The sequence below is a fragment of the Rutidosis leptorrhynchoides genome, chromosome 10 (genome assembly GCF_046630445.1).
Source record: "Rutidosis leptorrhynchoides isolate AG116_Rl617_1_P2 chromosome 10, CSIRO_AGI_Rlap_v1, whole genome shotgun sequence".
Lineage (NCBI taxonomy): Eukaryota > Viridiplantae > Streptophyta > Magnoliopsida > Asterales > Asteraceae > Rutidosis > Rutidosis leptorrhynchoides.
Genome location: NC_092342.1, coordinates 353,299,731 through 353,317,305, shown reverse-complemented (window position 1 = coordinate 353,317,305; position 17,575 = coordinate 353,299,731).

The following is a 17,575-nucleotide window of genomic DNA, read 5'->3' as shown; positions in this document are numbered from 1 at the left end:
GGCAGTATTTAGGAATGGTCTGCCAAGTATGAGTGGGACCTTCGTGTCTTCCTCAATATCCATAATGACGAAATCTATGGGGAATGCGAACTTATCCACTCTGACTAGGACATCCTCAGCTATTCCTTGAGGAATCTTAACGGATCTGTCCACGAGTTGGATGGTCATTATGGTTGGTCGTAAGTCTTTTAATCCTAGCTTTCTAAATAACGAATAGGGAATTAGGTTTACACTGGCTCCTTAATCAGCTAAAGCATTGCTAATCTGGACATCTTGCAGGTAGCAAGGTACTGTAAATCTTCCTGTATCTCCTAACTTAGGGGGAATACCATATTGTAACACTAATGAGCATTCTTCACTTAAGGGCAAGCTAACTATCTCTCTTAATCTCTCTTTATTTGAAAGTAGTTCTTTAAAAAAATTAGCGCAGTTTGGCATTTCTACTAAAGCATCTACTAATCGTACATTCAAATGTAAATTCTTAATAATATCTCAATACTTGGCGAATTGCGCTTCTTGTTTTTCCTTCCTAAGCCTACATGGGAAAGGTATGCGGGCGTGCAGAGTAAATATCGGGGCCTCAGGAGAGATAGGTTCCGGTGGATTGACAACTGGGTCAATTGGCACAGTCCTTATTAAAAAAATCTTGTATGGGTATGTTAACAGTTGTTTCTTTCCCACCTCTAATTACTACTAGGGCATCAAACTCACTACTTTCTAATTCAACTTTAGTGGTTAACTGTTTAAGCGTAAGCTGAAAATTGATTATTAACTTTTCAAAAGTCTTTATCAAGGTATCAAATCTGTTCTGGCATTATATGACTTGAAGATTTATTGTGTACCGCATCTTCATAAATTCAACTAAAGTTTCCTTAGAGGGGGTAGCAGGTTGGTGTAGTGGGAGGAGTATATTAATGTCCGAGCTATTCTGCTGTTTATATACCCATCTAGGGTAAGGATACCTTAGATTGGTTCTAGTAGCATCGGTAATTTTGGGAATTGATAAACTTTGAAGAGCGAGGGTGAGATCTTATAACCTGGTTTCCAGCATGTGTACCGTATGAGTGAAGATTTCATCCTTCTCAGCAGCTTCATTGTTCCAATCTTCCTGCTGTGCAGCTATTGTGTCCAAAAGATCTCATGCTTTGTCTGCTGTTCGTGACATGAAATTGCCTTGCGAGGCCATGTCTAGGAGAGACTTATCATCCTTGGTCAAACCATTGTAAAGCGTACAGATTATGTCCTCCTGACTTAACGAATGATTCGGACATCTTTTAAGCATCATCTTTATTCTATTCCATGCTAAACACAATGACTCGTTTTCTTTTTGAGAATAGTTGGTGATGTCATTTCTTAAACAGGTTTGCAGGGAAGGTGGATAAAATTTGTTTAAAAACTTTGTAGCTAATTCTTCCCATGAATGTATTGAATTCGGGTTAAGCTCATCAAACCATGTCAAAGCGTGTGAAGACGGAGAATATTGGAAAAGTTGAAGTTTCAAAAGGTTTTTCTCGTTTTCTTCCTTCTTAAAAGAGTCAACCAGACTGATAAATTGGTTTAAGTGAAAGTTTGGATTGTCAGTCGGTAGTCCTTGAAATTTACAGATCATACTGACCAGCTTGATCATATGTGAACTGATTTCAGGAGTTCCCTCAGTTCTTAAGGTTATTGGTCCTCCTCTTTCCTCTAAGCATGATTTTTGCGTAGAAGCAAAGGTGTTTTGTTGTTCCATTTTTATGATTTTCTATTTAAAAAGACTCAAAAGTAACTTTTAAAAAATATTAATTGACTAAAAGGATCGATAATTTAATAAAAACAATTATTCTTGAAATTCGGTCGCTAACCTTATCGATATTCCGATTGATAGGATTTCTTACAGATTACTGGGTATCTAGGTGGCCAGGCCGAATACGGAGAGGTGTGATCCTTTTGGTCTTAATATAATTGGAGACTGTTTGGAAAATCTAACAACCAAGTCCGTGTATAAATGTCTTTCTTAGACACCATCAAACAATACTTTTGTCAGCTTAAAACCTTTTTCAATCAAAATATTCGATCCCCGACAGCGGCGCCTAAAAGAAGATTCCCTCTGATATGACTACAACGGACGGTTTTACTCGTGTGGTGTCGTTAGGTCGCAGGACGTCCGGTTCGGTGTAGCACACAGAGGTTTCTCGTTTAATTTATATTGTGCGGGGCCTAAATTTACTTCTTAACTTTCTAATGTAGAAGGTGTAAGTTAACCTAGGGTCGTGTTTTTGAATGGTTTAACGAATTGAAGATCAAGTGGATAATTGTCTATTATTTAAATTACTTGGATAGTAGGTTGATTTAAGCTAAAAGTCCTAATTGCGGAAAGGTAAATAAAGTGAGAGGATGTCTGGAGTGTGCAGATCAGGGAAATGTTGACCAAGATATCAGTTTGGGCTAGGGAAAGTTAACTATGTTGATATTAAAGCTTATGATTGAAGTGGTGTATATCTGGTTGGATGAGCCAATTATACAGACCTACTTATCTCTAGACTCTCAGAGTTCTCGTTGAGTAGCGAAAAGTATGTCACGTGGTTGTATAATTGAAATGTGACTATACCTCGGAGGTTATCCTTAGTAAAGCACTAGATTTATTAGTGAGTTAAGTTCTAATCCTAACCCTCATTATCAGTTTGGTTAACTGAATGGCAACGTGTCGTGTTGATTGAACACTGATCACAAACAGAAGGAGTCTGTCGAGTTAAGTTGACAAAAACTTAAATGAAAACTAACAACCATTTCATCATACTAATGAGATCAAACCAAAACAAACATTATACAACATTAAAGTTGATACACTGAAAGTAAAGCAGATAGAAACCTAACAGGTACTTAAACAGTTGATATGACTTAATCATAGGGCAACAATCAAACAAGAACATGCAATAGGTTTGGGTCATATAGTCAAGGCACTGGCTAGATATTAACAGCTCCTAAGAGGTCTCTTTGGAACATTTAATAGGTATACTAGGTCATTCATGTCTCAATTCCTAAGTTATGTGTCCTAAAAGCGCATTAGATGCCTCTCGGGAACTTCGGCCATACCGAGTTCATAGAATCTTCAGATACAATATAACCAGGGGTCTCAATCCTATGAAGTAGCTAAGTTCATATAGGTGGACAAGTCCTGATCACGACCTAGGTTGGTCAATCCTTAAGATGCTAGCATACAAATCTATCAGACTCACAAGTTCAGCATAATAACAATAACCGTACTATTTTAACATAATTACGCTAACCCAAACTTCTATCATGGAAACATACAGATTAATTAAACTATCATGGTAATATCGGAACGCATTATTAAACATAAAAGGTAAGAATACATGTTTAATACAAAAGACAAGCGTTTCGGATAAAAACATGAAAAGACTGAAGAAATCTGCCCGAGATCGCAGGGACTCGCCGGGACATCCTCCGGAAAATAAAAGCTAAGCTAGCTACTATTAAACACTAACTAAAACTTGAAAAGATAAAATGAATTGTAAATTGAGTGTGTGTTGAAATGGATGGAGAAAGCCCTTTAAATAGACTTGATTTTTGCCTGCAAACGGCTGGCAGGCCGTTTGCAGGGGCCGTTTGCCAGGTTTGCCCGTTTAAGGTGCCCGTTTGATCTAGCCGTTTAGCAGGCCTTTTGTGAGCCAGGCAGGCAGTTTGGCAAGCCGTTTGGTCTGCCTAGTCAGCTGATTTTCACTGGATCGTAACTTGATTTCTTGTCTCTCACCGTTTTCGCTCTAGATTCTTCATTTTAGCTTTATTTTACTCGATTCTTTTTGTATCGCCTTTGTAATTACTTAATCTACAAAATAAACCGACAAAGTGATTATTTTTGTGATAAAGTTTGGAACTTTATGGGTTTTGGGGCCCAATATCGGTTGTAAAAACGTGACTTTTTGGCCGATATCAACAAACGATTCAAGATCCTTAGTTATATCGTCTACAGCTTATAACTTTTACTATAGTATTGTTATATCCTAATTTTAAGAATGAGGCATATGTTACTCTGGTTAATGCCTATTTTTAAAGTCGTTCGACCAAAATATAACCACATGATCGGTTGCAAAAAAAAAATGTAATTCGCCTAAAAACAGTAGCCATTCGCTAAAAAATTTAGAGAATGGTAATGGTCCTGTTCAAGAGGTAGAGTCGAAATATAGATACTCGGTCACAAAATTAACATGTGGTCGACAAACATATTTTGAGCGAGCAATTTGATTTTTTCTGAATACACTTAAAAGCATGATACTTACATATACTAGTGCAAATAAATGTTTTGCAGTACTTCATTGTTGTTAATGAATGATGTGCATAGCTGCACATTCGTTGCGCAACATTAGAATGGCGTGCATCGCCCTATATAATCGCGCACGACTCTGTCCATACGCTTGCCCACGCGCCATCTAATTATGGCTTAATAACATACCCGCAACATTGGTCACACAATCTAAGCGGTGCACCACCTAAGTGATAGGAATAAGGCTAAAGATGTACCGCATCGATACTAGAGCATAAAGGACACCTAGTGGCAGGACAGTACGATTCTAGTGTGGCATAACGGCCAGAAAATGACAGCAGGATATAAATGGGACAACACTAAAATAGTGGCAGCACATTTACAGCTTTTAGGAGTAAAAGGACAAGGATAAAATGACGTGGCACTAAATATGTCATTTTGTCCCCTTACGTGGCACTAAGGGACGAAAGATCACCTATATAAATAGGTACCACATGAGCCATCGAAGAGTCACTTGGAAATGATATTCCACTTCACTAAAAAAACTACTCTAAGCCACATTTATCACTCTAGCTAACCGGCGCAACCAGAATAGCTTATCCATACACTTTGCGATTTCAGGTAACGTTCATAAAACATAAATCCTAACATCGTCCTCGATCCATCAATTCCAGATAACCCAAATGATGGTGGGTCACATTTAACCACCCTTTTTGATATCATCATCTCGTATGAGGGTTACTCACGGTACTCCGGACCGGCGAGTTAAACTCAAGGAATCCCTTAAATCCACCTTTATCGTTGATCTTGGGTAAACCGAACCCCTTGGACCATTTTATGCTTGATCAAATGGCGTCATCCGTGGGACTCTAAGTTAAAAGGTTTTGTTAAAGTCTTTTTTTTCCTTAAAGTTCTTTACATTCAAAAAGTTTCTTTTTTATATGTGTGTTTCAGTCCCAGGTAATTCGAAGGATAGCGCAAAGAAATGATGAGTCAACCGGAGATTTCAAAGACAGTTCCGGAACGACCGCAAGCACCGCGAATATCCAAACATACGGGTACACAGGCGAGCAGCGACACGAGTGCACTGCCCACAAGAACTACCCTTCCTCCCTCGCCAGAGACTCCGGTAAAAGGTTTTAAAACCCCTGAGACTACGCGACCAATACCGTGGGCGGCAAACACCACATACGTGGGAACCATTCCCATCTATGTCAATCGTGTATATGCGCACCGGGAGTTGCTTGCCCTTGCACTCAGGTGTCATGGCGGGCTTCTTGTTTCAGTCCTTATTGACACTGGAGTGCCATTCGTGCACATTTGCGCAAGAGTTGGGGATAAAAGTGCTGTCGACGTAGAAGAAAGAATTCTTTCACATTTTGCGCATACTAGCTTTCGTGTACTGAACAAACTTTACGCGCTCTCTAAATGTGAACCAGCCATTCTCGTGTGGCTGGTAAGAAGAGACATTCCTAAACAAGTTGACGATAGGGGCAAAGTTGTGTGCCCTACACCACATCTCGAAGAGAGATATGCGGCACACGCTATATGGGTGGAGATGCCCAGCACCAATACAGAAGTGTTGAAGAATAGATAAGAATAATTGGGTAGGTGGATATCGAAGGTTGCCATATTTCATCTTCTTTGAGTATATGGCGATTTTATTATCAGGAGGATCGTTGGCACGTTGCTTGTACCTATGGGGAATGGGGTTCAAAGCACGAAGAGGAGGATAATCCTCCATGATCTCCTATAAATCCTTGCGAGTGATCACATAGGAGATCTCCTCAATGTTCTTGCTTTCGGTTACAGAAGTAGAAGAAGACATGATTTTATAAAAAGAAGGATGAGTGATAAATCTCTAACCTGGTCGAAAAAAGAGGCAATTAAAGGAAATCCTAAAGGCGTTGGATCGAATGCATAAAGGAGAGAATGAGAGATGTATAGGCGGTAAAAGATTTTATGAAGAAGTTAATGGAGTATTTATAGAAACAAAAAATTTGAATGAGAAACGTGAAAAGATGGAAAAAGCGTCACAGCCGTACACGTATCGCAAATCTAACGGAGGAAAAATTGACAAGAAACAGTAATCGTGTAAGCGTGACGGTTGTGTTGACAGTCTCCCATGCGTGACAGACTGACAAGCCGTAAAACCACCCTAGCATTAAAAGCATTTCTTTGGCTCACTATATGTCATAATTAGATTTCTACATCGCACGCGGTATAGAAATGGGGGGACTTAATGATGCGCATAACTACACATTCCTTGCGCAACACCAGAATAGCGCGCATCGCCCTATATAATCGCGCATGGCCCTGTCCATTCGCTTGCCCACACACCATCTAATTATGCCTTAATAACATACCAGCAATGTTGGTAGCACAATCTAAGCGGTGCACCACCTAAGTAACAGGAATAAGGCTAGAGATGTACTGCAGCGACACTAAAGCAGAAAGGATACCCTGTGGCAGGACAGTATGATTCTGGTGTGGTATAACAGCCAGAAAAGGACAGCAGGATATAAAGGGGACAACACAAAAATAGTGGCAGCGCTTTTACAGCTTTTAGGAGTAAAAAGACAAGGATAAAATGACGTGGCATTAAATATGTCCTTTTGTCCCCTTACGTGGCACTAAGGGATAAAAGCTCACCCATATAAATAGGTACCACATGAGCCATAGGGATCACTTGGAAAAGATATTCCACTTCACCGAAAAACTACCCTAAGTCACATTTATCACTCTAGCTAACCTAACATCGTCCTCGAGCCATACAACATAAATCCTAACATCGTCCTCGAGCCATCAATACCGGTTAACCCGAATGATAGTGGGTCACGTGTAACCACCCTTTCTGAGATCATCATCTCGTATGAGGGTTACTCACGGTACTCCGGACCGGAGAGTTAAAATCATGGAACCCTTAAATCCACCTTTATCACTGATCTTGTGTAAATCGAACCCCTTGTACCATTTTATTCTTGATTAGTTGTTTTAGTTCTAGTCAAGAAATATTTGTAACTAGTAAGGTGGCGCCACTTAGACCCTTTGTAATGCAGAACCACCAACGACGTAGGATCCCAAGTGGCTGAAAAACTCAGGCCCCACTTTGCCCCGAATGAGGCGTTGGAAGTGCTACATTGGTGGGCATCAGTTGCTTTCCAACGCAGGAAGCAACGGGCATTTGTTTGAGGTGGCAATCTGTGATTTGTTCTAGATTTGTAACTTTTGGGTTATTGATGTTATGCGAGGTGTATACGAAATAGTTATATTTTTATTGCGAAATACTATTAAATACGATACAATTTTACACAAGTTATTTATTTATTTATAGAGTGGATATACCTAAACCTTGCTACAACACTATAGGCAGTGTACCTAATCGTAAAGTAGTGTAGTTTTTAGTAAGTCCGGTTCGTTTCGCAGGGAGCTAGCCAAGTTAACGGTATATTTATTAAAATCTATATTTGTGTGTGTGTATATATATATATATATATATATATATATATATATATATATATATATATATATATATATATATATATATATATATATATATATATATAAGTAGTATTATTATTATAAAAGGGGGTTTTTACCGTTTAATGACCGGTTTGTTGATTTTATGTCTTAAGTCGCAATTAAAACCTAATGTAAAATATTAAATATACAAATGACTTAATTTAAAGCGTAAAGTAAATGACGATAAATAAAATTGCGATAATTAAAAAGTACGATAATTAAAAGTGCGATAAGATATAAAATAAAGGAATTATGCTTATTTAAACTTCCGTAAACATGATGTTTGACGTGTTGATTTTAATTTATTACCAAGGGTTAATTGTCCTTTGTCCTGGATTATTCAATATGTCCATACGGTTTTTGTCCATAACAGTCCATCAGTCATAAATATAAAGTGCGAGTGTCCTCGTCAAATTATCCTTATACCCGAAGTTAAATATTCCAACTAATTGGGGACTTAAACTGTAATAAGGTTTTAATACATTGTTAATGATTACACCAGGTTATCGACTGTGTGCAATTCAAGGTTTTAATACTTTATTATCAATTACACCAAGTGTCCTTGTATGTAATCCACCCCTGTTTTAATGAGTCCATTGACTATTAATCCATTCCCATGTCCGGTTAAATGAACGATAATTAGTATTTATAAATATCCCGCCCATCATGTCCGATCGAGTGTATATGGTTATTTATAGATACGTCAAATTGTAACCTTTATATTAAATTAACGAGATATCGTTTAGTTAATATAAAGCCCATTAATAGCCCATAGTCTAATTTCCACAAGTGTCGTTCTTTTGTCCAAACCCCAATTATGGTACAAAGCCCAATTACCCAATCTTAATATTTAGCCCAACATCACGATTACTTCGATTTAAATAAGCATAATAATAACTTAGCTACGAGACATTAATTTAAAAGGGTTGAACATAACTTACAATGAGTATTAATCGCGTAGTATTACACGGACAGAATTTCGACTTACAAACTTACAACATTTGCTAACATAACCTTATTATTATTAAACTTAAATTAAAATTATAATTAAAATATAAATATATATTGAGAGTGAGAGAGATTGAATTCTGTGTAAAAAATTACGTCCGAAAAACGCTTCAATTTATAGATGTGGCAAGTGGCTGAGTGCCATGTGACCGCATGGATTTTCTTCCTCCAGGCCATGCGATCGCATGGCCGTCATTTCCTGGTCACATTAAATTTTAAACGTGGCCTGCTCGTATTTATTTAATATATAATATAATACATATAATTTTATATAATTATATATATATATTATATTATATTCTTGTACTCCGTTGACTTGTAATTTTAGGCCCGTTGCGTCGCGCGTTGATAGTTGGTTCATGTCCCGATTCTGGATTTTCGAACGTCCTTTCGTACGATTTAATATCTTGTACTTTGAGTTTCGCGGCTCGTACTCTTGTAACTTTTAGACGTTTCTCATCAATAATTTGAACCATTGAATTGTATTTTGCACATTTTAGCTTTTTTGTCGTTTGCATCTTTAAATCGTCGAATCTGTCTTTTGTCTTCACCTTTTATTATTTAAACGAATATTACTTGTAAATAGAACAATTACAACTAAAAGCTTGTTTTTCTTGAGGGATAATTCTATGAAATATATGTTCGTTTTTAGCATTATCAAATATTCTCACACTTGAGCGTTGCTTGTCCTCAAGCAATATAGAACTTGAATATAACTTTACTAGAATCACTTCTTTATTCTTCACACTTTGTACATCAGTGATTTCTATACGGTGGTATTAACAATGATAGTAACAATGTGGTTTACAGTCTCACATGACTATAAAAATTTAGATCCTTTAGGAAATTGGATCTTTATGAAAATACTTGATCTTTTAAAAATTCAATCTAGCTTTTACCCTAGATAAGTTTTTCGGAATAACCCTTCACCGGTGTTAGCAAAATGTTTTTGTGGGTTTTGTGGGTTTCAGATTTGAAAATTTTAGCTTAAAACTTGCGGTTTTGTGTCACCCACTTGCTAACCTTGTATTAGGAAAGTAACACGTCCAGTTTACTTGTTCCATATATTACCTTTCGGTAAACTACCGTCCGGTTGTAAAGGAAAGCGTTGAACAAGCAACTGTTAAGGCAATGTCCCGTGACATGCTTTTGATTATGGTCTATATCGTGTCAGATGCAATTACTATCCTTTGTAGGAGCAATAGTAAAGATCACCCAATAGTTTTTCGGTCTGGCACAAGGTTCTGTCTTCGACCATGCTATGCAACCACCGTTCTTACTGTTGACACCCGATTTGGTTCAGGTGACCTAATGAATTCCGGTGAATTCTTAGGATTTTACGTTCAATGGTAATGAACACATTGAAAATGGATTTTCAGAAAACAAATCGGTTTTAATTTGATCAAAATATTTTCTCATTCAAGCTCGAGTTTAGATATCATCGAATTCCATGAGTTTGTAATTCTCAATCTTTAAGGTCAATCTCAAGGATTGAGTAATATCAGGCTTAAAAGCTGATTTTTGATCTTTAAGGAGATTATCCTTTCTGGGGATCTGATTCATTAGTCTTATAAGCTAATTTGCACGGTGCCTCCCATTGTACGAGACAGATCCTCTCATGGTTAAGATAAGTCTGACCACTTGGCGACCCTGTTTGATGCTGAGGTCCGTGAATTTCCAGCTGATTTTCGAGAAAACTTTTCAACGTTTTTCGTAGACTCTACAACTGGTCTGGATGACAACTTCCTGACCTAAATCAAGAAGTGCGTGTCTTTTTCTCGGAACACTTTACTTCCTTTTAAATTCTATTAAAATAAACTGGGTAAAACTTATTAATATCGTCCAAAACAAAAGTATCTTCAATTATTTGTACAAAAATATGTGATATATGTTCTAAATAACTTGGTAAATTTTTCCCACACTTGGCTTTTATTTTTCTTTCTTTGCCTTTTTATTCTCCTCTATTCCATTTTAAATGAATTCAAGCGTTTTGAGTTGTTTCTCAATTTATGTCCTTTCCGAGGTAACAATAATTTCGGTGTTAACACCTAGTTTTATCATTCATAAATCTGTATAAACATGATTTTGAATTCATTTATTTGAAAAAATTTCAAAATTTTTACTAGAATTGGGTAGTCAGTATATAAGACTAGGGCTGTTCTTTATTATCAGAGAGCACTAGATTCTAATACAACTACTGCGTTACTAGTATTTTTAATGGTAACCAAGTGTTTAAATTAAAATTTTAAAAATCCGAAAGAATTTAACCCCTTCCCACATTTAAGATCTTGCAATGCCCTCATTTGCAAGAAATCAGTAACAATTTAAATTATTGAGGGTGATTAGCGTAGAAAAATGATTAAATTTTACCAAAGTTTCCAAACATATTGTTGTTTGTGTTTAATGATAACTGGTGCACATCATTTGTTCATTCCGTCTGTTGTTACAACACACTTATTTTTCATTTTGTCGTCAAAATTAATAGCTTTTGCTGAACTCAATGCCAGTCTTTGAAAATGCGCTGTTTTACCCTGTTGTGTACATGAGATAAAATACATACAATACAAATATAAACATGCATGGTAATTTGAAATGGGACTTAATATCCCACTTTCAAATTACAAAAATGAAATATTAGTACAAAATAATAAAAATATTAAACATTACATTAAAGTATCAAAATATTAAATGTTTAGCATAAATAAATAAAATAATAAAGAGAAGACATCACCAATGGAACACTATTGATTTGGATAGGGATTCCAGTTCATATCATCGTTTGGGTACCATGGTTGGTGATAGGTGTTCTGGTATGCTTGATTTGGGTCGTACAGGTCAAAGGGTGGTCGCATGTCGGGCTGATGTGGTGGATAGTAAGCAGGTCGGGTCGGGATGTAGTTATTTGGTACCTGATATGATAGCTGGCTCATGATTTGGTGCTGATGAACTTTCCAGCTATCGTGTTGGCGTCGCCTGGAAGTCTCATACTCATTCGCGGCTTGTCACTGATCATACCGACGATGCCTATCCTCATTAATCATTTCTACCTCATCTATACGCTGGAAAACGTCAGTAGCACTATCCCTAATGACATCTCTAATGTCATCCACTTCCTCCATTTCCTCATCCAAACCCCTCTCTACCTGTGGATGGCGACCCTGATATGGTATTGCCTAATTGCGTGATGTGCGTAGAGGTGTATACGAAATAGCTTATATTTTACTAGGAAATACTATTAAAAATGATACAATTTTACACAAGTTATTTATTTATTTATAGAGTGGATATACCTAAACCTTGCTACAACACTTATAGGCAGTGTACCTAATTGTACAGTAGTGTAGTTTTTAGTAAGTCCGGTTCGTTCCACAGGGAGCTAGCCAAGTTTAACGCTATATTTTTAAAACTATATTTGTATGTATATATACATATATATGTATATATACATATATATATATATATATATATATATATATATATATATATATATATATATATATATATATATATATATATATATATATATATTATAAAAGGGGGTTTTTACCTTTTAATGACTGATTTGTCGATTTTAAAACTTTAGTCGCAGTTAAAATCTAATATAAAATATTAAAAATATAACTTAATTTAAAGCGTAAAGTAAATAACAATAATTTAAGTGCGATAAATTAAAGTGCGATAAATAAAATGACAATAAATAAAATTGCGATAATTAAAAAGTGTAATAATTAAAATGACAATAAATTAAAGTGCGATAATTAAAAGTGCAATTAAATATGAAATAAAGGAATTATGCTTATTTAAACTTTCGTAATCATGATGTTTGACGTGTTGATTTTAGTTTATTACCATGGGTTAATTGTCCTTTGTCCTGGATTATTTGATTTTAGTTTATTACTGCTACAGTAACTCATGCGGTCGCATGATATTTTAGTGCAAATCTCATGCACTCGCATGGGCTCATGCACTCGCATAAGTTTTATACCTATTTCTCATGCGATCGCATGGCCATCAGATCCAGCTCACATATATTTTGTTTGCTAGTTTGTCGACGTTATTTAATATAATATATAATATATAAATAATTTATATAATTATTTAAATATTATATTATATTCTTGTGCATAGTTGACTTGTAATTTTAGCTCTATTGCGTCGCGCGTTGATAGTTGGCTCAGGTCCCGGTTTCGGATTTTCGAACGTCCTTTCGTACGATTTAATATCTTGTACTTTGCGTTTTGCGTCTTGTACTCTTGTAACTTTTGAGACGTTTCTTATCAATAATTTGAACCACTTAGATTGTACTTTGTACTTTTGAGCTTTTTGGTCATTTGCATCTTCAAATCGTCGTTTTCTTCTTTTGTCTTCGCACTTATTTATTTAAACGATTATTACATAAAAATAAAACAATAGTAACTAAAAGCTTTACATATTGGAAGGATATTATACCTAAATATATGTTCATTTGGAGCACTATCAAATATCCCCACACTTGAGCGTTGCTTGTCCTCAAGCAATACAGAATTTAAAATTAAAATCACACTTCACTCGAATCACTTTTTTATTCTCACACTTTATACATCAGTGATTTTGATACGACGGTATGAACAATGATAGTAACGATGTGGTTTACAGTCCCACATGACTATAAAAATTTAGATCCTTTAAGGAAATTGGATCTTTATGAAAACATTTGATCTTTTAAAAATTCATTCTAGATTTTATCCTAGATAAGTTTTCCGAAATAACCCTTCACCGGTGTTTGCAAATTGTTTTTGTGAGTTTGGTGGGTTTCAGATTTGAAAATTTTAGCTCAAAACTTATGGTTTTGTGTCACCCACTTGCTAACCTTGTATTGGGAAAGCAACACGTCCAGTTTACTTGCTCTGTATATTACCTTTCGGTAAACTACCGTCCCGTTGTAAAGGAAAGCGTTGAACAAGCAACTGTTAAGGCAATGTCCCGTGACATGCTTTTTATTATGGTCTATATCGTGTCGAATGCAATTACTATCCTTTGTAGGAGCAATAGTAAAGATCACCCTATAGTTTTTCGGTCTGGCACAAGGTCCTGTCTTCGACCATGCTATGCAACCACCGTTCTTACGGTTGACACCCGATTTGGTTCAGGTGACCTAATGAATTCCAGGTGAATTCCTAGGATTTTATGTTCAATGGTAATGAACGCATTGAAAATAGGTTTTCAGAAAACAAATCGGTTTGTAATTTTGATCAAAATATTTTCTCGTTCAAGCTCGAGTTTAGATATCATCGAATTCCATGAGTTTGTAATTCTCAATCTTTAAGGTCAATCTCAAGGATTGAGTAATATCAGGCTTAAAAGCTGATTTTTAATCTTTAAGGAGATTATCCTTTCTGGGGGTCTGATTCATTAGTCTTATCAAGCTAATTTGCACGGCGCCCTCCCCATTTTACGAGACAGATCCTCTCATGGTTAGGATAAGTCTGACCACTTGGCGACCCTGTTTGATGCTGAGGTCCGTGGATTTCCTGCTGATTTTAGAGATGACTTTTCTAGATTTATGTCAACCTACAGCTGGTCTGGACGACAACTTCCTGACCTAAATCAAGAAGCGCGTGTCTTTTTCGGAAGACTTTACTTCCTTTTAATGATGGAATTGATTCATCGTGTAGATTCATCTTTCTTTTAAATATATTACAGTAAATAGGGTAAATCTGATTAAAATCGTCCAAAACAAAAGTACCTGCAATAATCTTGTACAAAAATATGTGATATATGTTTTAAAGAATTTGGTAAATTCTTCCCACACTTAGCTTTTATTTATTCTTTTCTTTGCCTTTTTATTCTCCTCTATTCCATTTTAAATGAATTCTAACATTTTGGGTTGTTTCTCCATTTATGTTCTCTCCGAGGTAACAATAATTTCGGCATTAACACCTAATTTTATCGTTCATAAATATGTATAAACATGATTTTGAATTCATTTAGTTGAAAATTTTTTAAATTTTCACAAAATTTGGCAATTAAACTAAGTGTAAACCTGAGAGAATTTATAACCCTTCCCCACACTTGAGATCTTGCAATGCCCTCATTTGCATGAAATTAGACTATAATTATAAATTCATGAGGGTGATTAGTGTAGAAAAGTGACTAAAAATACCGAGTTTGCAAACATATTATTTTATATCACATTTGATATTTTGCGTCTTGTCGTCAAAATTAGTAGCTTTTGCTGAACTTTAATGTTAGTCCTTGAAAATGCGCTGTTTTACCCTGTTTTGTATATAAGATAAACTACAAACATATATATAATATATATATAAAAATATTTTTTATAAAACCTTTATTTATTAAAACAATTTAAATGAATAATTTTTTTAAAATTTTGTTTCCTTTTACTTTAGGTAGTTTCGGTATGTTTACCTAGTCCGTCCCTCAACAAAATTTAAAATTTTTCGTTTTTAAAGCGATTGTTTTAAAAGCAAAGATTTTTGGGTTTTTTAAATTTTTTTTTTTTGTATACTTTAGATCAATAATATTAAAAATAATGATAAAAAAAATTTTCGCCCCGCCCTCGGGTAAAGCAATTTCGATTCCATGACCTAGTCTTCAACTCACGACGAATTTTAAATATCAAATTTTAAACTTAATGAAATAAAGTAATTTTTGTTTTTTTTTAAATCACACAAAAATTAAATTTAAAAATGCATATAAATTTCATACAAAACCTACAAAACAAAAATTCAGAATGGGGGGAGAAAACTAGTTCTTTAGTGTCTGCTAGTGGAAAAGACCAATCGGATTCCATTCTCTGAACTACACGAGAACAGAACAACTAACTCTAAATAACGTTTTCTTTTTAGAACATTTGAATCTCCCCACACTTAGATAGCTGTGGCTTTGAAATTGTGATTAACTTCATCGTTAATTTCGTTTGGACCATAATCAACTTGCATATCTGTGACTTTTGCTTTAAGCCATTGGTCGAATTCCTGTGTAATTTCCACAAATTCAACTAGTTTCGCCTTTTCTTTAGGTGATAGATTGGATACTAACCGGTTACATAACTTAAAGTTCCCCATGGTTCTAGCATCGCGAATCCATTTAATAAGTTTCTTTATTGAACTATTAAAAACGGGGTCATTTAATTTCGTTTCAACAACGGGGTTCTTTGTTATCAGGTCATCATTAGGTGTTGCTTCATCTTCCCCACACTTAGGCATTTTATTATTGTTAAGCATTATCGTTGGAGTTGGTAAATCAATATGGTTTTTACCAATCATTTTTGTTGGTTCAACGGTTTTGGTTGGTGGAGATTTAGACTTCCGAATCACAAAGGTGACCGATTTGTCACCATCACTAAGTGTCATTCTACCTTTTCTTACATCAAATAACGTCCCGGTGGACGCTAAGAATGGTCGACCTAAAATTAGAGGAATGTTTGGGTCCTCTTCTATGTCAATGACAATAAATTCGACTAAAAAGGTTAAATTACCCACTTGAACGGGTAGGTTGTCAGCAATTCCAACTGGGTGCCTAATGGTTTGATCAAAGAGTCGGACACTAATCTCTGTTGGACTTAACTCACCTACTCCTAATATCTTATATAATGAAAGAGGCATAACACTCACACTCGCACCTAAATCTTCTAGTGCATCATACATGACACAATCACTAAGTAGATAAGGAACAATAAATTCACCCGGATCACCTACCCTGGGTGAAGGTTTTGGTGGAACTGTCTTCACCGGGTTTATCTTTACGGTTATTGTTTCTTGCACTTTCTTATTCTTTTTCTTCTTTCCAAAGGTATCACAAACTTTATTACCTATTACTTACTCATACTCAACTCCTTTTCTTGGAAATGGGATGGGTGGTCTGTATGGTGCCACCACTGGCTTTACATACTCGGGTGGTGGTGGTGTTGTAACTTCTTCATATCTAAAACCTTCCCATCTTCTGGTGTTGGTTTTTCAGAATTTGTTGACACCATATTAACATTCTCATTCTGAGGATTTACTTTAGTATTACTCGGTAGCTTTCCTTGTTCCCTCTCACTCATCATGCTAGCAAGAGTTCCTACGTGTTTTTCTAGATTCAAAATGGAAGCTTGTTGAGTTCTTAATGACTGATCAAACCTTTCATTTGTTTAGGTTTGAGATGTAATAAATTGTGTTTGAGATTCCATTAGCTTTGCCATCATTTCTTCTAGATTTGGCTTTTTCTCTTCGGTTTGTTGTGGTGGTTTATATAAGCCAGGTCTTTGTTGATTGAAAGTGTTGTTTTGAGTTGGTTGGTTATTCAGACCTTGTTGGTTGAACGAGTTATTGTTGGGTCCATTTGAATTGTAAAGAATGTTTTGATTTCGATTAAAGTTTGGCCTTGGAGGTTGATAATTATTTTGATAATTATTTCCCAGCCTTCGGTTCATGTAGGAAACATTCTCTCGTTGTTCCATCGTTTGCTCGATGTGACAATCTTTTGTTAAGTGTGGTCCACTGCATTGCTCACAACTGATTTGTATTGCGTGAATATCTTTATTCATCTTTTCCATTCGTCTCTCGAAAGCATCTATTTTTGCGGAAACGGAATCAAAGTCATGGCTAGAATCGGCTCTAGCTGCTTTAGATGATCCAAAAATATCTTTTTCCTGATGCCACTCATGTGAGTGGGATGCTGTGTTATCAATAATTTGGTAAGCTTCAGTTGCGGTTTTCTTCATAATGGAACCACCAGCCGCTATGTCGATATCTTTTCGTGTAGCAACGTCGACACCTTGGTAGAATATTTGTACTATTT